Source organism: Camellia sinensis, chromosome 1 (genome assembly GCF_055761805.1).
Source record: "Camellia sinensis isolate YWXY chromosome 1, ASM5576180v1, whole genome shotgun sequence".
Classification (NCBI taxonomy): domain Eukaryota; kingdom Viridiplantae; phylum Streptophyta; class Magnoliopsida; order Ericales; family Theaceae; genus Camellia; species Camellia sinensis.
In genome coordinates, this window is record NC_138961.1 from 58,054,597 (window position 1) to 58,078,711 (window position 24,115).

The 24,115-nt window shown below is 36.6% G+C and overlaps 1 pseudogene; it reads left to right on the top strand.

Annotated features, from left to right (window-relative positions):
- LOC114319918 (uncharacterized protein At1g28695-like) overlaps positions 1–6,461 on the top strand; it is a 38,360-nt pseudogene extending 31,899 nt beyond the window's left edge.
- The last annotated feature ends 17,654 nt before the right edge of the window (positions 6,462–24,115 follow it).

The window sequence follows — 24,115 nt, forward strand, 5'->3', positions numbered from 1 at the left end:
CACCTACTCCACTACATCTCCTATATAAGGAGCCCCTCACCATTTGTAATATATAACATACATCAATCAATAATACATCAATTTTAACACAGGGTGAAGTTTTGGCTATTCGTCTGGCCTGCGTTATGTGTGACACCCTTCAGCTCAGTCGCGTGGAGGTTGAAGGGGATAATCAAGGAGCAATCAAGCTTAGTGTTTCTGAGGATGCCCCCCTTGGGGAGTGTGCTGCCCCCGTGGCTGATATCAAGGCTCTAGCATGCAAACGTGGTCTCTCTTTCAGATGGTGTCCCCGCAGTGCTAACAGTGCAGCTAACTGGGTTGCACGAGCTAGACTAGGAGGTTATCTTCCTGTAAATTGGGTGGCATGCCCCCCTCCCCTGTTTGTTTCTAGTTTATCTTTGAATGAAGCTTAATTGGTTTCTCTGATCAAAAAAAAAAAAAGACTTATCTATCCACATGGTTCATTTTATATCATTAGAGGTGAATTAGGGGTGTTAAATTAGTATTTTCAAATATTTTTCTTATATAATTTGAATCCACAACTTTATACCATAAAGTGGTGTTACACATAAAATTATACAATAGTCTCATAATATTATATGATTATATTCTCTCACCAATCATTATTTATTATGTCTCTTATGTTTCTCAATCACCAAACATAAATAATCAATACTTTACATTCTCCACTAATCATATTAGCATGGAATACCACATGACCGTACTCTCAAACTACCAAATAATCACCGATGTTACACAATTATTAGGTCAAGGGCTTTGATTTACTTAAAAGTTAACCAAAATTTTAAATTATAATTTATTTGACCAAAAAAAAAAAAAAGAAGAGAGATTTGAAAAAAAAAATACAATTTGTAATTTTTTTGGCCTCATTTAGGAACATGATTTTTTAGTAACTTTTTGACTTTTTAGTTAAAATATGATGTAAAAAAATTAGTATATTTGGGATAATTTTTTAATTTTTTACAAAAAAATATGCAAAAAATAGAAAGAAATTTTTTTTTTTTAACTTTTTAGTACAAATTGTTAACTTATTTATTTTTTTTAATAATTTTTTGATTTTTTAAATAATTTTTTGACTTTTAAACTATAAAGTAAACGTTTTAAATGCATACGGACAAAAACGTCATTCAAAAGTCATTCTCTTCTGTGCGTAAAAATGGTAATGTAGATATTTGCACAGTAACAATGATAGAGACTACTAATTTGGTGGTTTTAAACCCACTATTAATGAGGTAAAAAAAAAAAATGCTGTGACAATGGATGAGACCCACTGCCACATCATTAGTAATAGCTCTAATTAAAACTCTCACTCATTTTCCTTTGCCCAATTAATGGTTATGTGCCAACTTATTTAATCAAAAGACTTTTTCATAGATCATCAAAAGTTATATTATATAAATTTACAATTTATTTTGATTTTTTAAATTAATAATTCTAAAAACTATAAACATAAAAGTCAATTTATAAATAATATCATTACAACATTGCATTTTTTTAATTGGTAAAAACTTATTAACAAATACTGGGACAATAATTATGTAAAAAAATTTAACAACGCAACAAAACTAACACAAAAAAGTCTTGTAATGAAAAAATAAAAGTAATAGTAAATAGGAGAAATCTACAACATGCACCCTTTAAAAGGATACACATCGCCAAAAAAAATTATGATTTTTTGTGACACAAGTTATGATTATGTATGATGTGTGTTATGATATTTTTTTTTATAAAGTTATGAATAGTGATTTTATGGTGGGTACTCTAAAGTTGGGAATGATAATATTATGAAACTTTGTGGTTTTTGTTATGACATTTTATAATTTTATTATGATATTTTGTGATTTTTGTGAGAACATTTTATAATGGAAAAAATTTATGATTTTTGTAGTGAAAAGTTACGACATTTTGTGCCTAAATTATGAAATTTTGTAAAAAAATTATGAAAAATATACTATATATACCTTTTTTAGGATACACATTGTAAACATCTCCCTAGTAAATAATCAATTTTTACCTTTGGCAAATTGCCTTCTTATTCTTGAGTTGAGAATGTACTTCATTGTTATATATTGCTTTTTTAGATTTTATTTATTATTATTTATTTTTAGAATCTACAAAGGTTAATGCCTTTAGTAATTATATTTAAAAAAAATAAACTAACTTTTTAAATTCCTTTTTGTTTTTTATTTTAACTCAAGGCAAATGGATTTTTACTTTTTGATTATGGGTCTAAAAAGCTTCTTTAGGCCTTGTTTGGAGACTTAAAATTTTGGTTAAAAAGTCAAAAAAATTACTATAAATTATCTTATCATTATCTATTTTGTATATCTTTTCATAAAAAGCCAAAAAATAAATTAAAGGCGTGAATTTTCAAACTAGGCCTAAGCTAAATACAGCTTCTTTTGTCATTGTAAAATCATTGTATGATGTTATATGATTGTGTTCTTATAATTAATAGTTCCAAATAGCTGAAACAACCAGAAATTTGAATGTATGGTAGTGTTTGGGAAGGGAAGTTGGGGCTAAATTAGCCACATTTGGACAAAAAATGCTAATTTAGCCAAATGAAGACAAAACAGAAGCAACATGTTGGATTCAAACCTTTTTGGGATAAATTTACCAAAATACCCTTGGTCTTCCCTCTGAATCTGAGGTCCAACGTGTAAATCACACACACAGAGAACAAGTGAAGGAAGAGAAGAGAGATGGAAGACGAGGACCTTCACCATGTTGACTCGGTTCTAGATTTGGCCTCGACGAGTTCGAGTAGCTCCGGCGACATCTCCGTCGCGAGCAGCAGTTCTAGCGAGATTCCTTCGACCTTGTTGGCGGTGCCGCCGAGACTGGTGGTGGGACCGCCAGTGCCGGAGGCAGCGTCTGTGGCGGTTTCGGGGAGAGTGAAGTGCCTCCTGGAAGAACAACAAGGGAGTGACGTAGGGGTTTATGTCAGTGATAGGGAGGAAGAGAGAGATGGAGGACGCCGTTGCCATCGTGCTTGAGTTCATGACTCGTACGTGCGATCACGTGGGAGGGTGCACCGCCTCTGGTTCTCGAAGCTCTGGCGAGATCTCGCCCTCAATTTCTTCGCCATTTATGATGGCCACGGTGGATCTCAGGTACTTTGGATTTTTTAATTTTTCAAAAAATATTCATATAATATGTATTTTTTGAAAAATTAAAAAAAGAATTTGTATACCAATAAAAATTAAAGAACAAGAACTAATTAATATAGTATAAAAAAAATGACAAAAACATAAATTAAAAAAAAAAAAAAATGAAAATACGGCAAAATCCAAACACTCCTCCAAAAAAAAAAAAAAATCGGTCCAAACAATCTGACATGGAGGACGCCCAAATGCAATGAGTTGACATGTATATCAGGGGCAGTTTGGTAATTTAATAGGAAGATATCTCATCAAAAAGTCAAAAAGTTAAAAAAGTCAAAAAATTCATTCCAAATCAGATTTTTTAACCTCATATTAAAATAATTAAAAAAATTAAAAAGTTAAAAAGTCAACCCACTTCCCAAACGGAAGCCCAATCGATTATCCATGATTTTTGCGTGTTATATAGAAAATGCATAAGCTGTCTTCCAACTAGATTTGTATTCATTGAAAAAAATGCATAAGCTGTCTTCCAACTAGATTTGTATTCATTTAAAAAAATGATTAAAACAAATGGTGATTTATGATCCTCGCGTCTTGCGTCAACCCTCCTCGGAAGGAAAAATGTTTGGAAGTACTAATTAGTACTCCCACTAATTAGGTGGTAGTAGGTTCTGCCATTAATGATGTGATGTTTTGGTCTTAGAATTATATATATATATATATATATATTTTTTACTTTTTTAATACATTAGTGCTATTAGTGATAATATTTTTAATGGGATGAATCATTGTTGTCTCGGAAGATGGGATGTTGCTTTCAACTGGGTACATATATCTTGAAAGGGATGAAATTTTCTCAGCTCTCAAGTTCATTGAAGTAGATTGGGTAGAGAGGTCTAACGTTGACTTCGTTGTATAGATTATTTATAAAAGAAAAAAAAATAATTAATTAATTAATTCGATTAGTGTAGTAATATAATTTTATTAATTCATTTCAAAAGAAAAAAAAAAATAGACGAATAGTGTGGTTTTAAAAATAGAACATTTATTTTAAAAAAAATAAATATGATAAAATTGATCTACAACAAATTAAGGACAAAAACTGAGGAACAAATTTACTTTTCAACACTGATGCATACCCCCAGTGGGGGTCGCACCCCCACTGGCCGAAATCCAAAAAAAAAAAAAAAAAAAAAAAACAGTTTTTTTTTTTTTGTCAAATGATGGACTGCCACCTCACTGGGGGTCGACCCCCAGTGGGTGTATGAGGCATTTCTGTTTACTTTTTATGAACGAAATATCTTACTTGTCAAAAATATAATTGTTATATTTTATTAACGAAATTGGACATTTTTAATAATGAATTAGTGTTTTTTTGAAACCAAAATTTTGGTCTTTAAAATTTAACCTTCTTGCACAAATTGAGTTTGTCTTGTGCATTTATTAGTGATAGCTAAAGGTCATCATTTTATGTTTTTTGGATGATTCTTTTGATGATTGGAATTGATCTCTTAACTTTTTGTAATAAAATTTTTAATTTTAGAGATAAGCCCTACAAACCCAACTCAATACTCCATTCCAAATGGAGACAAGCCTATCACATAATGGAATCCTATCATTTCCATGTTTAAGGATTGTGAAAAATTATATCCAATTGATTTATTGATGTTTTAATGGCAGGACACTGACGTAATATGGTTAAGAAATCCATTTCCAAGGCTCAATCCAAATGAAACAGTAGACTTACAAATCAGTACTGATGTGTTCTATGGCAATGAATGGTCCAAATCCAACAAGATCAACACCGGTTTCTACATGGTTAGTTCGAACAACAAGACCATTGCATTGTTTGATAATTGGTATGCAAAGAAAGACAAGTCCACCGGAATGAAAGTGTAAGAGGAGCTAATTTAAGCCTACTAAATTAATTAGGCCCAATAGTCCAAGATTGGTGGGTCCGAATTTATCGCATGTCCAAGATTGGTGAGCCCGGATTTATCGCCATCAAACGGGCTGAATCGCTCTAAGCCTCGAAAGGGTTCAGATCCACGAACCTAGAGACTTACTCGAGCCCGGACTCAAAAGGGTATTAAGCAAGCCTAGAGATCCGAGGCACTCGGACTCGAAAGGATTCGAATTCACGAATCTAGAGATCCGAAGCACCTGGCTTCGAACGGATTCAAACGCAATCTAGAAGTCACTCCGTTAATGAGTCCCAGAACACTTGCGGGCTCGGAGCTTTCCGGGATCTACGCACCAGAACCATGGGCGTAATGGAGTTCGAACAAAGGACCCGATCCCGAGGACGGTGAGTGGAGATAAATTCACTCTTCGGTTAAACTAGCCTATACCCGGGTCGAGGTGGCACGACCTCGGGGGGTCCATGAGACTCGGCAATATTTTGCTGCAGGACGTCCTCTGGGACTACCCCTGACCCTTTGGGATGATTGGGGATCATTGGTTAGGTGTGGCTAAGAAGAAGGGTTCGCCGAGGGATTGATCTCCTCTTCGGGGTTTTCTCATCCTCGGAGAAGTCACCTCCTCGGAGAGGTCACCTCCTCGGACAAGGTGGTTAGAGAGAATATCCCCCATATGCCTTGCACATGGGCTCCATCCTACATCATGAGGTGCCTATAAATAGCACCCACCTATAGCTTTACAAGGGATGGATTTTGGAGATTTTTAACTCTTGGGAAAGAACTAATTTCCCTTCTCCATTATCAACCTTGAGAGTGAAAGTGGGAGATCAATGGGAGAGCCTTGCCATTATTCTATTCTCTAGCCATTTTGCCTTCTTCTTCACCCAATCTCTTATCTCCATCATCTCCTTTGTTGTTGTGTTCCTAAGTTGAGATTATTGAAGAATCTAAGCCTCTCATCATATTCTAGAGAATTCGAAGTTGTTCTTCAAGGATCTTCGAAGATCTTCGAATTTTCCAACTCTTTTCTTGAACCCTCTCCTACAGAAAGAAGAAGATGTTCTAGAGATGCTCTTGCATGAAGGTGTGCGTAAAGGTTTAGGCCTCAGGGTGAGGTTCTTGGACACTCTTTTTCAGTGGTTTTTGTCAAAAGAGCAGTGATGTTAGTGCTGTGGTAACAGTCCATGCAAATTGTGTTGTCGTAGTATAAGTGCCAAATTGATTGATCTGATGGATGTTATTCATCATTGGAAGACATTCAAGAACTTGCCTACAAATGAGACATTGACAATTGAATGGTCAAGGCACTTGGCTTGTGTAAATTCCTGGAAATTTTGAGTATATTTAGTTTTGCTTGAATTGTGTGATCTTGAAATCTTTTATTTTTTAATTTTTGTTGTGGTAGGGGGTGGTTGGTCGGAACTATAAAAATGTGTGACATTAAATTTTTTTCTAGTCTATTAAATAATTCCAATGTTACTCTTTATTGTTTACTAGTTAAAGTATGAAAATGGTATGTTCTTTATTTTACCTAACTAATTTTTTATCTATGCGCTTTAATGCTAGTCTTTATTTTATAAATTATCCATACAAGCTAATTTAAAAAGCCGAGCATCTCCAATGCACTAGGCATATAATACTTGTTAGTTAAAATGCCTAGTGTGATTCACTTTTTTCAATTCCAATGCACTAGGCATATGATTAGGCATTTTGCCTCAACTCATATTCACTAGCTACATGTAGCTAGCCTTCAATGCTAGGCAAAATGTATTCAATCACTAGGATCATTTTCCTCCATCTTTGTTGTTGACGTGGCATTCTATAAAATTAATAATATTTGGATAAATAGCTAAAATAAAGAGCATGGTTGGAGTAAAAACATAAAACAGTCGATAGGCAAAATAAAATATATACTTTATAGTGATATTTAGATAGGTAAAATGCCTATTACCGTTGGAGATGCTCTAATGCACTCCAAATATAGCTAGCCTGCAAGAATCTTATTAAAATAGTTGCCATGCTAGTTTACTTATTGGAGTGAATAATATAACATGAAACTAATTATGATAGTTAACAAGTCTCTTTTAAAGAGTCCGTAAAGATGCTATTGTAATGTTGAGATTATTAATATTAGTATTCTTTTTGAGGACAGATTATTACTTAGAAACATAAGGTGGTAAATAGTTATAGTTTACCATATCCCATTCATTTCTTGTAGGCAATGAAATTCTGTTTACTACATTAATATAGGGGAATGACTTTTTTACTAAATGCGTTCTAACGGCACTTCTTAATCAAATTCTTAGGAAAAAAAATATAATAATGTTTTTAAATTTGATATAATTATATTAATCTTTATTTAGTAAATTTAATCAATAAAAAATAATTCATATGATGTGTAGACAAGTTAATAACAATATAAAATATATATTTCAATGTAAAAAGATAACATTATTTTTTCATTATTACAATTAACAAATTACTGATTAAAAGGGGCTAGGTGTTATGTTCATTAAACCTTAAAGAAATTTAATGTAATTATATTGAAATCTATGTCATTTAGTATATTTTTTCAAGCGAAGCACCAATAAATATCAAATGGTGATATTATGAACTGTTTGGTCTTTTTTCTTTTCTTATAGATACAAAAGTCTCATTCTAGTGTGAATTACATAAAGGATCCAAGTATAAACGCACGTGTGTTATGTGTTGAGAGACAAATGTGAATTTCTTATAATGTTAAAATTACTAAACGTAACACTTCAAAAAACTTCTTAATATATTTTTCCCAAACGTAACACTCTAATGTAGAAGTCAAAAAACATAACACTTTAATGTAACACAAAAAAAAAAAAAAAACTCCGTAGTATATTTTTCTCAAATGAAATAATGTAACATTCCAAAACCACTCCCTGATATACTTTTTCTCAAACGTAACACTCTATTCAATATAATATACAAAAATTTCTTAGTACACTTTTTTCAAACGTAACACTTTAATGTAACATACTAAAAAACTTCTTAGTATATTTTTTTCAAACGTAATACTCCATTCAATATAACACACAAAAACTCCTTAGTATACTTTTTTCAAACATAACACTTCAATATAATATACTAAAAAACTCCTTAGTGTACTTTTCTCTAACATTTTAAAAAAACTCCTTAGTGTACTTTTTCTATACATAATACTCCAATCAATGTGACACACAAAAATTTCTTAGTGTACTTTTTTCAACGTAACAACATAACATTTCAAAAAAACTCTTTTGTGTATTTTTTCCAAATGTAACACTCCAATTAATGTAGCACATGAAAACTCTTTAGTGTACTTTTTTCAAATGTAGCACTCTAATGTAACACTTCAATTTAACACCAGAAAACAACACTAACAGAAATGTAGATTTTAATGTTCAACAATCATACTTCAGCCACCAATTATCCTAAAAAGAATCTTTCACACTTCACCTTTCCATTTTCATCCCAAAAAAAAAAATCAAAAAAATTGAAAAAACGAATCACAAAAAGGCATTTACTTATAGTCAAATGATACTAACTAAAATAAATATAACTTTTCAAAATAAAAAGCACTACACTTGGAAAACATGATATGTATTGTGCATGTATTTTTATGTTGTGCATTGTTAGTGTAAATTGTTTGCGCTATTATAAATAAAAATCAGCATTTCTAGTTTGGGAAAATTGTGGCATTTTTTAAATAAATAAATATATATATATATATATATTAAAGGTGGTTAGAGTAGTTTATATCTTTTAGGAAAATTAAAAATTTGACTCAAGTATCTGTTTATTATTTAAAGATGAAATGTGTGTTGCATTACTTATTAATAGCAGAAGATGAATGTTTTTTGCCATTCACAGGCAGCCCCCTCTATAACTTCTTTCTGGACAACTTTCTCATAAAGGTTGGTGATGGAAAGAGAGTCAAATTTTGGTTGGATAAATGGAGTGGAAATATCTACCTCAAAGATGAATTTCCAAGTCTTTTCAAATTATCAACTAATAAGAAAGACACACTATCCTTGTTCTATGAAAGAAGATCATTCTCAGGGTATTGGAATTTATCTTTCAAAAGAGCTCCATATAAGTGGGAAGGGGTGGAGATTGCTAGACTGTCCAGTGCATTATCTTATACACCCTCACTTAGGAATGAGGTGAATGACAGACCTGTATGTGTTGGAAGTAAGCTTGAAGGTAGGTAGCTACCATGTTTGAAGGTAGGCAGCCACCATGGTTGAAAGTGGATGGTAACCACCATGTTGAACACATGGTTCCTAAATGGTCAAAAATTGCTGCATAAATTGTAGGCTTTCACACTGTATTATTGTATGCTTTTATATTGACTAGCTTATCTATAAATAGCTAAATGTATCAAGAGTGTTGAGTGTGAGAGAAAAGAAGAAGAAGAGTGCTCTATGTTTGTTTTTCAGAATTTATTTTTGAGTGAATTGAATTTCAGTTTGGTTCAGTTATAAGCCTCTCATTATGAATCACCAACAGTGGTTTGCACCCCACTCCCACCATCAGTGGTATCAGAGCCGAAGGTAGCTTAAATTTGCAGACATTCTGCAAAATTGCAAAAACAGAGTGTGTTTTCAAACATTGCCCAGAAATCAAAGTGGTCGAAATCTATTTTTGATCACATCAACTTGAAGCTCCCAACGAGACGAGCACAACCATAAAAATCGCATAAAAAACACAGAGCGGATGGCTCCGCACGTGCCTCACGCGCCTCCTGACGCCGTTCTTACGCGCACCACGCTCCCACGCGCCACCACGCGCTTCTAGAGGAAGAAGACGCGTCATTCAACGCGCAATACGCGCCAGACGCAACACGCACCAGAGCCTGACATCATCCGCCGACATCATCCGAGCCGAGCCTCCAAGCCGTTGACCGAGCCAAGCCACTGACCAAGCCGAGCCTGAATCGCGCCGCTAATCAAGCTGCGTTGACTAAGCCGCTAACATCAGCACACAGAGGATTAATCTAGTGTGACGCGGCTAAGGTGCAGCCGTAGATCTGAACCGTTCAACTTGTTTTGGATTGATTTGAGCCATTCGGAGTCTGTTTCTGGTGATCCAATAGTGCTTTCCAACTATTTGGAATATTCCGGACACATCTGTACGGTCAGAATTTGCAAATTCCAACTTGAAAATTTATAATATTTTTTTTAAAGACAACCAATGGCCAACACAAACAACTTCTTTCAGCCCAGTTTCCAAAACTTAACAAAGAGAACTATGAAAATTGGAGTATTAAAATGCAAGTCCTACTAGCCTCACAAGATTTGTAGGAGTTAGTGGATCGAGGATATGACGAGCCAGCTACTCTCGCAGATGGAGGAAATTTAAATGATGCTCAGAAGACGGCGTTAAAAGATTCAAGGAGGAAAGATAAGAAGGCCTTGTATCTACTCTATAAAGGTATTGATGAGTCAAGTTTTGAGAAGATTTCAACAGCAACAACCTCTAAAGAGGCATGGAGTATTCTTCGCAATTCACACCGTGGAATTGAGAAGATGATCAGAGTTCGACTCCAGGTGTTACGTGGCGAATTCGAGATGTTGTACATGAATGAGAATGAGTCAATTTCTGAGTACTTCAACAGAATATTGACCATTGTTAATCAGATGAGAAGATATGGAGAGAAGATGGAATCTCTTCAAGTGATAGAGAAGATTCTCCGATCACTTAGTCCAAAGTTCGAGCACATGGTTGTAGCAATAGAAGAGACTAAGGATCTCAGTGTCATGACCACCGATGAGTTGATGGGCACACTTGAGATTCATGAACAAAGGATCAACAAGAAGACTCCCTCAAGTTCTCCAAAGCAAGTTCTTCAATCAAAGCTATCTTTCAGAGATGACAGAAACGAGCAAGGGGGGACATCACAAAGAAGCCGAGGAAGAGGTCGTGGTTACAATAACCGAAGTTCTAGTTTTTGAGGAAGAGGCGGAGGAGGTCCCGCCAGAGAAGGAAGAAATCAACCACACTTTGCTCCAAGAGGAAGAGCAAGAGGTAGAGGAGGTGGTTATAACAATCGACCAGCATTTGACAAAAGCAATGTTCAGTGTTACCAGTGCCACAAGTTCGGGCATTATAGCAATGAATGCCGAAGTAGAGCAACAACAGAAGCCGGAGAGCAAGCAAATTTTTTCGCGGAGGAAACACACAAAGTTGGACCTGCAATCATGTCTGTTCACCATGGAGACACTGAAAACCAAAACAATGTTTGGTATCTAGATTCGGGAGCTAGTAATCACATGTGTGGTAAAAGAGAGTTGTTCGTTGAGCTTGACAAGACTGTACAAGCACAAGTCTCATTTGGTGATTCTTCAAAGACTTTAGTGAAAGGAAGAGGTAATATTCTGATCAAGCTCAAGAATGGAGATCATGATTACATCTCCAATGTTTATTATGTTCCTGCTATGAAGAACAACATTTTGAGTATGGGACAACTCCTAGAGAAAGGATACGACATTAGCATGAAATATTGTCATCTTACCATCAAAGACAATCATGGTAATTTGATCGCTCGGGTGAGAATGTCCAAGAATCAGATGTTTGCATTGAACATCCAACATAATGCTGCGAAGTGTTTAAGTGCCATTATCAAAGACAAAGACTGGCTATGGCATTTGAGGTTTGGACATCTCAACTTTGGAAGCTTGAAGCTGTTGTCAAGCAAGAATATGGTGAAAGGGCTCCCTTATATTGTTCATACTAATGAAGTCTATGAAAGCTGCATTCTTGGCAAGCATCATAGAAGTAGCTTTGCCAAAGAAGTGAAGTGGAGAGCAACAAAGCCGTTGGAGCTAGTGCACAATGATTTGTGTGGTCCATTGAAGCCAATGTCAAATGGACAGAATAGGTATTTTCTCACCTTCATTAATGATTATAGCCGGAAGACATGGGTGTATTTTCTTAAAAGAAAGTCGGAGGTGTTCAGCATCTTCAAAGAATTTAAAGCTTTTGTAGAGAAGCAAAGCGGCTACTACATCAAGACATTGCGATCAGATCAAGGTGGAGAATATACATCAAATGCTTTTGAGAAGTTTTGCAAAGAGCATGGAATCAAGCATCAAACAACACCATCCTATACGCCACAGCTAAATGGTGTTGCTAAAAGGAAGAATCGCTGTCACGACCCAAACCCGCCCCTGTAGGTTTAGCATCGTAACCGGCCAGTAATCCTTGGACTACCAAAGGCCTCTGACAGATTAGCAAATAGTAAAAGGTTGCGGAAGCAATTATAGAAAATAGACAAGGTCCAATGAGCTGTGATGACATATATGGGACAGAAGATTTCAAAACTTATATATATATACATGAGCGTGTCGGTCAAAGGACACCAATATTTACAAACATTTACAAAAGTGTAATTCTCAGGACCCGACTTTACAAAACAGACAGAGACTAGCATAAGTACAAAAATAGCCATATAACTAGACTTCGATCGGAACCTCCTCGGGAGGCACAACAGTTGGCTGACAAAAACAGAGGTGAAGGCCGTCAACTCTAGCCTTGATCACGCGCCGGCTCACCTACATATATAATATAAACTGTGAGCGAAAACTCAGTAAACAATAACAGAGTAAAGGGGTTTCAATGAATGAGTCTGTACAGATTCAAAAATCATAATTCATAATTTGTCCAGATCATATACAGAAATCATGAGGTATACATAAATATACGTGATACATCCATTAGCATTAACAGAGCAGATGCAGACACGTGAGGGTTACGAATAACCAGTTTCATAAAGGAACCTCCGGATTCGGGTAACAGAGAGTAAACACGCTGAGCCCCCATGACGGGACCTCCGGTACGGGTAACAAAGTGTAGACAGATTAAGTTCCACAAAGGAACCTCCGATACCGGGTAACAGCCAACAGATATCACATGATGCTAAGGATGTCACGAATATATAACAGAAATTGGACAATCATTCATTGTACAGAACATATCATTTCAGAAAACAGATCTTAATTTATCACACAGAAAATAAGTAAAGTTGAACATATCTTTACTATGTTATTACTCACAGTTGGCCTTGAGACAGATAGACGGAGCAGGTTGGTCAAACAGTACACAGCACGTGACCTACATAACACAGAACAGACACACACTTGAAGCACACGCCCTAATTGTTCATAACTTACTTCGTTGGCTCTTAGTGTGTTTCTGTCACGACCCAAACCCGCCCCTATGGGTTTAGCACCGTAATCGGCCAGTAATCCGTGATTACCGAAGGCCTGCTTAACAGTAAAACAGTTATACAGAGTACAGGGGCTGGCGGAAACCAAAACAGTAATTAAAAGATGTCCAATGAGCTGTGACAGTCTGTATGCAAAAAGACTTTTCATAACACTTTCACATTCAGAACAAAAATAGTATATACATACATCATATACAAGTATTCAGGTTAGGAACCAAATCCCTGACATAACAGTACAGTAACAGTCTATACAGTCTAAACAAAACAGAGACAGAAAAGGGGGAATCTAAAACACCCTGAAGCAGCCTTAGCTTGACAACGCTTGGAACCTCGCAGTGAGGCACGTTGGTTGGCTTGACAAAAAGGGAGTTTAAACCCCACGCCCCTAGCTCCGATCCGGTGCCTGGACACCTACATATATATATATATATAAACAATGAGCTAAAGCCCAATGAATAACACATGCGTAAAGAGGTTAAGAATGAATGTCCTCTCAGTATTTAAAACAGTCATTTGAACAGTATATCAGTTATATGATCATAGCATTCATAAGTGGTACATCCAATAGCAACCAGTGCAGTAGGTCTATATCAGACCGAACAGTCAATTGATGGCCATCATATTAGTAAACGGTAGTGGTTCCAAATATGGGAGCCGACAGAAATCTCTATAACAGCAGTAGTAACAGTTCAGTAACAGTATATTGCTATGGATGTCACGAATACAGTTCGCAAATAGGACAAACAGTCATTCAGTAAACAGTGTTATTTCATTAAACAGTACAGTCATTTGTTCAGAAAATAATCTCAATTAAACATATCTTTACAACATTGTCACTCACAGAGTTCTGGGCTACAGATAAGCTAGTGCGCGTCCTCGGATGCCAACCCTATACAGTTACAGGATGAACACACACTAAGTCACATACTTGGGAATCGAAGACTTAGTCCTTACTTAGACTCGGTGTGGTTCTACATCAATATCCTCATTAAGATGCCTTAAACTAGGCCTAAGAATGCCTAGGATGGAATGAGGATGCAAAGATGCACTTTTCAAAATTTTGCTAAAATAGGGGTCCCGCTCGAGCGTGACTTACTCCGCTCGAGCGGACTGTAAAAGTACTGGATGGGTGAAATTCACGCTCGATGGACGCTCGACCTCCACTCGAGCGTGAGACACAAGTCCTCGCTCGAGCGTGCATTCCCTCGCTCGAGCGGATTGTAAACGCATGCAAAGTACTGGATACACGCATTTCCCGCTCGAGCGTCACTTTCCCCGCTCGAGCGGACTGCATAAACACAGGTTGTACGCTCGAGCGTGGAGTTTCCCACTCGAGCGTGAGTCCAAATTTTGGAAATTCCAGATTGAACCTTCAAGCTTAGAATCAACTTTAAATGTACCAAAAATGATCATTTTGGGCTAATTTTCTGGAAAACACTTGTAAACTCAAGGTATGGCATATTTCAAAGATCAATTTGAGAAATCAAAGCCCAAAGATAGTTCGATTGAACACAAATTTCAAAGAAGTTTTCATGAACATGAAGAACAATGCAAATTCAACACATGCATGGGTTCCTAGGAACTCCAATGCTACAAAACCAAATCAAATGAAATGTTTAACTTCAAAACATAGTGAGTTCATGGATCAAGACCAAAAATATGAACATGCATGCAATAATTTCCATGAAAACAACTCTAAATTTCAAGATATGGACATGCATGCATGATTCAAGCTATTCAACAATTTAAGACCAATCTATGACCTTAGGCTCCTATCTACCATGAGCCATGCAAGAACTAACTTGAATTCACAAACAAGAAGGTAAATGTCCTACCTTAGGTCTCCAATTACAAAAGTAAAAGCTCAATTATGCAAATTTCCTTCAACTCTCTTAATCTCCAAGCCAAAACAAGATGAAATCAAGATATCCCCTATCTCTCTCTCTCTCTCTCTCTCTCTAGTCGGTTTGGTATAAGGAAATGGCTGAGGAAGAGATATGAATTAAGTCTCAAATGTTTTATGAGATGGCCCACTAACATGGCATTTTGGTAAATAAGTCCAACTAACGCAATACAACATTATTTAATCTAATTTAATCATACAAAATCAAATTTCAATTAAATATACCATAAAATCACATAAATTCCAATTAGCATAAAACATTAATCAATTTCGGATTCGGCCGCCAATAAGGCCTTCAATTTGCAGTTTAAAACATAAAACATGAACAGATCATTTAACGGTCAACAGATAGAAATGCATTTAAACTAATACACTAAATCAATCAGTTCAGAATTTCAATCAATCAGCCAGTTAACATGCTTAATCATAGATTAGCACTAATCAGTGGGGAGGGTTGTCACAGTTTCTAACCTTTAATCCTCATTATGGAATCTTAAACATGGCCTAGGAATGCCTAAGATGGGATGAGGATGCAAGAATACATTGGAAAACATTTCTTAAAATTTGCTGAAAATAAGGTTCACGCTCGAGCATGGGTTTCCCCGCTCGAGCGGACATGCAGACAATGAAGCCCCGCTCGAGCGTGGACCGTAAACCCCGACAAAAGTACTAGATACAAGTTTTTCACGCTCGACGGGCGCTCGACCTACGCTCGAGCATGAGACTCAGAACCTCGCTCGAGCGGACTGTAAAACACAAGAACTTCTGGGTATATGCATTTCACGCTCGAGCGTAGACTTCCACGCTCGAGTGGAGTGCATGTACTCAGGGTGTATGCTCGAGCGTAAAGTTCCACGCTCGAGCGTGGATCAAATTTCTGGAAATTCCAAATTAGATCACCAAGCTCAAATTTGACCTTAAATGCATCAAACTCAATTTTCTTGGACCAAAACTTTGGAAAATACCTAGAATCTCATAAAAAAAAACATGTTTAAAGCATCATTTCAAGAAATCATGGCCCAAGAGTAAATCAATTGAACAAAATTCAACTTTAAACTCAAAATCAATTTATGAACATAACATGCATGTACATTTTTGAGCTAAGGCTCTCCAAAACATGATCAAATGCTACTAAATAACATAAAACTCATTGTTTTCCCAAAATTAAAGTGAACTCAACACATGCATGAGGGAATTCTTGAAAATCATCCTTCAAAATGCTATGAAACATGCATGTATGCATGGATTGACCTTCCTCTCTAGCCCCTGAGCTTGATTCTCATATCTTATAGCTCAATTAACTTGAATTCATGCATGAACAACTGAAATTCATAAACAAAAGGGTGAATTTCGTACCTCAAGCCTTGAATTCTAAGTGTAGAGGCCCAATCTCCCAAGTCTTCTTCAAACTCCTCTAATTTCTAAGCAAACTTTCTTGTTGAATCAATTCTCCCAACTCTCTCTCTCTCTCTCTCTCTCTCTCTCTCTCTCGGTTCTCTCCCTTAGAGTGAGCTCAAATATGATCAAAATGAATAAAAAAGGTGAGTGGGGCTTAATTAGCCTAACAAGTAGTAATTTGTTCAAAAGTAAACAAATGGCATTATTTTAATCAAATTTAATCGTTTCGAACCGAATTTTAATCAAACTTACCATAAAATCCTATAAATCTTAACTAGTACATAAATCAAGTTAATTTCTGATTCGGACGCCGATAAGGCTTTCAATTCATAATCCGAAACTAAAACGTGAACAAATCTTTCCACACCGAACAGATAAAGACACAAAAATAATGCAACACACATGTAAATTAATTCCAAATCTCTCCTAAATTATTGTTAGGCATAATTAAATACAGATTAATATTAATCAGAGGTTGGGGTTGTTACAATCGCACAATCTTAGATATGGCAAGAAGCATGTTGAAAGGAAAAGGACTGCCCAAGCAATTTTGGGCTGAAGCCGTATCATGTGCAGTGTATCTACTAAATAGATACCCAACCAAGAGCCTTCATTCTATGACTCCAGAAGAAGCTTGGAGTTCACATAAGCCAAATGTCAACCATTTCAGAATATTTGGGTGTGTTGCGTACACCAAGATTCCAGAAGCAAGAAGAACCAAGCTCGATGATAAGGGAGAAAAATGTATCCTTGTCGGATATGGAGATAGAACAATGGGATACAAGTTGTATAATCCCATTACCAGAAAGGTGATCATAAGTAGAGATGTGATATTTGAAGAAGAAGAAGCTTGGAACTGGAATCAAGATGAAGTTGTTAAAGATGCAGAACTCATTCTTGAAGATGAAACATCAAAAGTTCCGGTTGAAATCACAAGAGAAGTTCAAGATGCGCCACAAACTCCTCCACATAGAATACCGGCACCTAGATCACCAGTTTCTCACAGAAGTACTGCATCATTATCATCTTCAGCATCATCAGATGATAGTTTTTTTCAAACAACCAAGACCAATGAGAAATTTGCAGGAGATATATGAAGCTACAGAAGAAACAAATTTGAATTTGTTCTGCCTACTCGCAAATAGTGATCCACTTACCTTCTCAGAAGCCATCCAAGAAGATAAATGAAAGAAAGCAATGGATGAAGAAATTCATGCCATTGAGAAAAATGACACATGGAAGCTTACCAGTCTACCAGAGGGGCACAAACCCATTGGAGTGAAATGGATATACAAGACAAAGAGGAATGCATAAGGCGAAGTGCAACGCTATAAGGCAAGGTTAGTAGCAAAAGGTTACAAGCAGAGAGCTGGAATTGACTGTGGAGAGGTGTTTGCTCCAGTTCCCCGATTGGAGACCATCAAGCTAATGATTTCTTTTGCTGACCAGTACAAGTGGCAGATTTATCAACTTGATGTGAAATCTACATTTCTTAATGGTTTCCTCGAAGAAGAAATCTTTATTGAACAACCTTCGGGGTATGTTCAGAATGGGCATAAAGACAAAGTGTACAAATTGAAGAAAGCACTTTATGGATTGAAGCAAGCTCCGCGTGCATGGAATACTAGAATTGATCAGTATTTTCATGACAATGGTTTTGAAAAATGTCCATATGCACGCACTATATTTGAAGAAGGAAGCTACTAGAAGCATGTTGCTTGCTTGTCTTTATGTTGATGATCTAATCTTTACCGGAAACAATCCAGCCATGTTCAAAGACTTTAAAAGAAGCATGGTCCAAGAATTTGAAATGACAGATATTGGATTGATGGCTCATTTTCTCAGCATTGAAGTAGCACAAAGAAATGATGGAATTTTTATTTCCCAAAGTGGCTATGCCAAGGAAATTCTCAAGAGATATGGAATGGAGAATTGTAATTCAGTGAACACTCCTGTAGACAGTGGAATGGAGCTCAAAAAAGGTACGAAGGCAGGTGATGTGGATCCAACTTATTTCAAGAGCCTAGTTGGAAGTCTTCGATATCTTACTTGCACTAGGCTAGACATACTCTATGGAGTAGGACTGATTAGCAGATATATGGAAACATCGGATTAGTCTCACCTTTATGCAGCAAAGAGGATTCTTCGCTATATCAAAGGTACAGTCGATGATGGTTTATTCTATAAACCAACTGATAATTTCAATCTTGTTGGCTACTCAGATAGCGACTGGGGACGTGACTTAGATGAACGGAAAAGTACTACGGGGTTTACTTTCTTTATAGGAGATATAACCTTCGCATGGTCGTCCAAGAAGCAAGCCATTGTGACATTATCGACTTGCGAAGCTGAGTATGTTGCAGCCAACTTAGCTGTGTGCCATGCAATATGGTTACGGAACATGCTGAAGCATTTGGGATTTCCATAAGAAAAACCCACTGAAATTTTTGTTGATAATCGCTTAGCAATTGCATTGGCGAAGAACCCAGTTTATCATGAAAGAAGTAAGCATATTGATACCCACTATCATTTCATCCGAGAGCATGTGAAAAATAAAGAGGTGGAATTATTGCCTTGCAAGTCTCAAGATCAGCTTGCAGATATTTTCACAAAGCCATTGAAAAATGATCTATTCAACAGAATGAAGATAATGCTCGGGATGAAGCAGCATGGAGAATCAAGCTTAACGGGGGATGTTGAAAGTAAGCTTGAAGGTAGGCAGCTACCATGTTTGAAGGTAGGCAGCCACCATGGTTGAAAGTGGATGGCAGCCACCATGTTGAACACATGGTTCCTAAATGGTCAAAAATGGCTGCATAAATTGTAGGCTTTCACACTGTATTATTATATGCTTTTACATTGACTAGTTTATCTATAAATAGCTAAATGTATCAAGAGTGTTGAGTGTGGGACAAAAGAAGAAGAAGAGTGCTCTGTGTTTGTTTTTCAGAATTTATTTTTGAGTGAATAGAATTTTAGTTTGGTTTAGTTATAAGCCTCTCATTATGAATCACCAACAGTGGTTTGCACCCCACTCCCACTAACAGTATGGCTTGGTTCAAACTCAGGTACTTACAAAGCTGTTAATGTGTATAACTATTTGCACTACTTATCTTGGCCCTCATTTCAATATCTGTAAGTTCATTTAGAATAAAGATATCTGCCCCAAAATTCAATTCTTCAGTTGGTTGGCATAGAAAGATAGGATCAAATTAGTTGTTTTCCTTCAAAAAATTAGAATTCTTAATATCAATGCTTCCACTTAGTGTATTTTTTGCAAATCAGAATATGAATGCATAGGCATGAAATATCTCATACTTTGAATACAAAAGAAAAGATAACCGTTGCATGAAAAACATTCAACAACTACAGCAAGTGAAACACTTAAACACCATACAATTACAAAAAGTAGAACACTTAAAGAGAATAATGGAAAATATATTCAAAACCTACTGAAACATTTTACAACTTGTTCAAACTATTACAACAATCAAAAACCTATGAAAAATCCTATTTACTTGCTAGAGTTTCATCAAAACCCTAGAAGATGGACGACTAGCCACTCATAGAGGAGTGAGAAAAGGTAGAGGAAGTAGCCACCACGGAAGACATCCGTGAAAACTCCAAACTCCTTTCTCTTCCAAACCCTAGCCTCTTATTTTCTTTAGAAAATCTCAGAACCCCCTTTCAGCTTTTTTTTCTTCCTTTTATACCTTTAAGCCTTAAAAATAGGTTTAGAACAATGCACACACAAAATGAGGTACAACTGCACGTGCGGCGAAGGCTCTGCATGCTCGAGAAAAGCCCTCCGTATAAGCGGTTTTTTTCATAATGCATGGACTTCAGGAGAAGAGATCGCATGTGCAGGAATGACCCTCTACAAGTTCGGGTTGACTTTTTTTTTTTTTTTTAATGGCTAAACTCTATGCTTTTGCTCATTTTGTGCTTCAACCATATCCAACCTGATTGACATTAAATAATAGTAAAATGTACAACTTGAATCAAGAATAGGGTTAAGAACTCTTAGTTATTAGCCTCAATGATATACAATTCTGCCTTAATCAGCAGACATTTCTATCATTTCCTCATTGGAGGATGCCATCTTAGGAAAGTTTGATCTAATTTTTAGATCACGTTTCCATCATTCAAACATAACACTTAAATCTTTTTTTTTTTTTAATCAGACTTAAATCTAACACTTAAAAAAAAAAAAAAACTCTTTAGTATACTTTTCCCAAGTGTAACACTTCCAAATGCAACACTCCAATGTAACACAAAAAAATTTCTTAGTATATTTTTTTCAAACATAACACTCGAATGTAACACACTAAAAAATTTCTTAATATACTTTTTTCAAACATTATACTCCAACAAATAACAACAATTAAAGAGATTATAATGACAAATGAGTCATTACACATTCAAAATAACTAAATGGATCACAAAAAAAAATTATAGAACTAAGTAGGACATAATTCCAACATATAGAATTTATCGATAACTCTGTCTATAATTTATATTACTTTGTTATTTTGTTGTTACAAAACTTATGATATTATTATATCATTATGAGATTTTATGTCAAAATAATTATGGTATTAAATATGAGTTTGATTGAAATTTAATTAGGTTTTAATCCTTTATGGTACAAATTCTCCTATAAATACCTATATTTTTTTAGAAGTAAAAGGCACAAGAGGAGAAAATGAAATCTGAAAGTTGTTTGAAAGAGTTCTAGGTATAATCTACATATTATTATTGAGTGAAGTCAAACTTTTATATTTTGAGAAACTTTGATTTGTGGCTTCATCCTATTCTTTTAGTACTTAGTGAACACTGAATGAAGAACACTAATTCATTCTAATTGTACTTGCACGAGAAGAAACAAAAATAATTCAAAAATAATTTTAAGATAGCAACAATGGGACTCTGAAACAGGGCCGGCCCTGGCTTAAGGCCAGTAAGGTCGGTGCGTTAGACTCCAAAATTTTGGTCCAAAAATAGAGTTTTCAAATTTAGTAAAATGTTATAGGTCCAATATTTTTTTAAAAAAAATCAATTTAAGGGGTCCCAAAATATTTTATTGGGTCCATGTATAGTTGAACCCATATTTGTTTGTAAATGTAGTTTGTCCCATATTTATTAAAATGAAAATATATATTTAAAAAAAAAGTGTTTGAGCTCAAGAAGAACAATACATACAATATATGGGCCCTAATTTTATTTTATTTTTTACCTTCTTTATCTATTAGATTTTAGTAGAATAAATAATTTTGCTCTAATTTTTTTTATCTAGATCTTTATTAGTTTTAATTGAATAATTTTTTCTAATTTTTTTGCCCTAATTTTGTTTCATTAAATTTTTTTGTTTATAATTTTAATGATTATATGTGCAAATAAATTTTTTATGGCTACAAATAAATAAAAAAGTTGTAATTTATCATTTTATTTAAGATCTTTTTTTTTCCTAATGTAAGAGGAATTCTTATTTTTAAAATTCGCCCCAAACCCCTAAGTTTTAGGACCGACCTGTGGAATATCATCACCCCATGTGAGGGGTGATCCTCCATGTGCTGCAAGAGTGCAAAGCCAACAAAGATGTGTTGGCCATGTGAAAGAAGATGCAACATGTGGAGAAAGAGCTGGCCATGTGCATGGACAGCCAAGCTCTCCCTCTGTTAGTGTATAAATGGAGGTTGTGGTGAGAGTTTAATTGAGAGAGTGAAAAACAGAGCAAGTCAGAGAGTGAGATATGTGAGGCGGAGAGACCGTCTCCCTCGGTGTGAGCGAGGAAGACGGGTGAGTGGGTGAGTGAGGAGAGTGTGAGCTCCTCCTCTATTGTAATCTTTCTATAATATCTCCATTGTTATAGTGATAACCGGCTACTCTCCCGTGGACGTAGGCATTGAGGCCGAACCACGTTAAATATTGTGTCTCCTTGATTGTGGGTGTGTTTTTCTGCATGGAATAATTTCTATAAGGTCTTGGGCGGGATCCCAGTTCCCAACAAGTGGTATCAGAGCCTCGTTGGTGGCGTTTCGGAACAAAAACAGCGTGTTGTTTGAAACTGCCCAGAAATCAAGTTGCTCGAAATCCGATTTTGAGCATACCAGGAGCAAGGGCTCGACGAGAGGACTCCAAAAATATAAAGCAGACACCCAGAGGAGTTCCCACGCACTCTCACGCGCCGCCTGAAGAAGGCGCGTGAGTCCCAGTCGCTGCACGCGCCCCCACGCGCCGTGCAGAGAGACGGCGCGTCATCTCACTCGCGTGTACGCGCCCCACGCGCGGCGGAAGGAAGAAGGTAAGTGGGGGAGGCGCGTGTAAGGCACGCGCATGCCGCGTCAGCGTGCCACGTCGGCAACACGTGGCGATACGTCAGCAAAGGGTGCCACGTGTCTGCCCCGTCAGCCAGAGGCAGGGAGGGATCCAGTGCTTCGCGGCTACGGTGCAGCCGCAGATCTGAGGCGTACAAAATGTTTTGGCTAGATCGAAGCCATTTGGAGTCCGTTTTTGGTGATCCAATAGTGGTTTCCGACTATTTGGAGTATTTCGGACACATCCGTACGGTCAGATTTTGGAGACGGAGTTTCTGTAAAAGGAAGGCAGATTAAAGTGGCAGACGGCGTCAGGAGCAGTGTACGGAATATTCTGTTGGTACACGGAATATTCCCTGAACTTCTGAAAATTGTAATTTGGCCCAGAATTTTCAGAAAATTGTGGTGTGGTCCAGCTTTCGGGGATAGTTTTCAGTAAGGTCCCCGGAAATGCAGCGAAGGTTGGTTCTAGCTAAACGGACCGCTCCGGACGCAACCGCGAGGACAGAATAGTGAAATTCTGAACGGTTTGGAAAGATTGTCAAAACATGGGTGTTTGTCATCTTCAATACTCGAAGGAAGGTTGCCGGATATTATGGAATGTTGCGGATTCATTGAAGAGGTTAGAATGGGCAGATTCTGACCAGATTGGACAACCAGATACAGATTGAGATAGATCATTGAAGACCAGAGGAGATCAGGCTTGATCAAATGGCTGATCGAGGGAGATCAGGATTGGTCAGGGGCGATCAGAGGATTGCAGACATGATTATCTCAAAGGTCTAGGAAAGTTCTGTCAAAAAGACACTGTCTAAGGAGACTAGTTCTTAAGTGGGACCGGTTGTGACCCCACCAGTCTTTCCTGGGAACTTTCCTGGTTGTTGAGGTGATTGGAGGATCTGGTTCAATCAAAAGAGAAGACCATTCATCGACGGATAGATGATTTGGCAACCAGTACAGGCTCAGGGAAATACTGTAGCTGTTGGAGCTACTGTATACGAGTAAGTACTAATGGTATGTGGACATGTAGAACAATAGTTGCAGAGGAGCATCCTAAGCGCAGAAGTTTTTAATTGCAGACATGCAACAGTGCAAGGGTACGCTAGAGTGTCGTACAGAGGCACGAGAAGAGTGTGTAGCAGCGGGTTGTTGACAGTTCACAGGAACTTCCAGACAGAGAAATTGAGACAGGTAAAACGCAGGAGTACGTG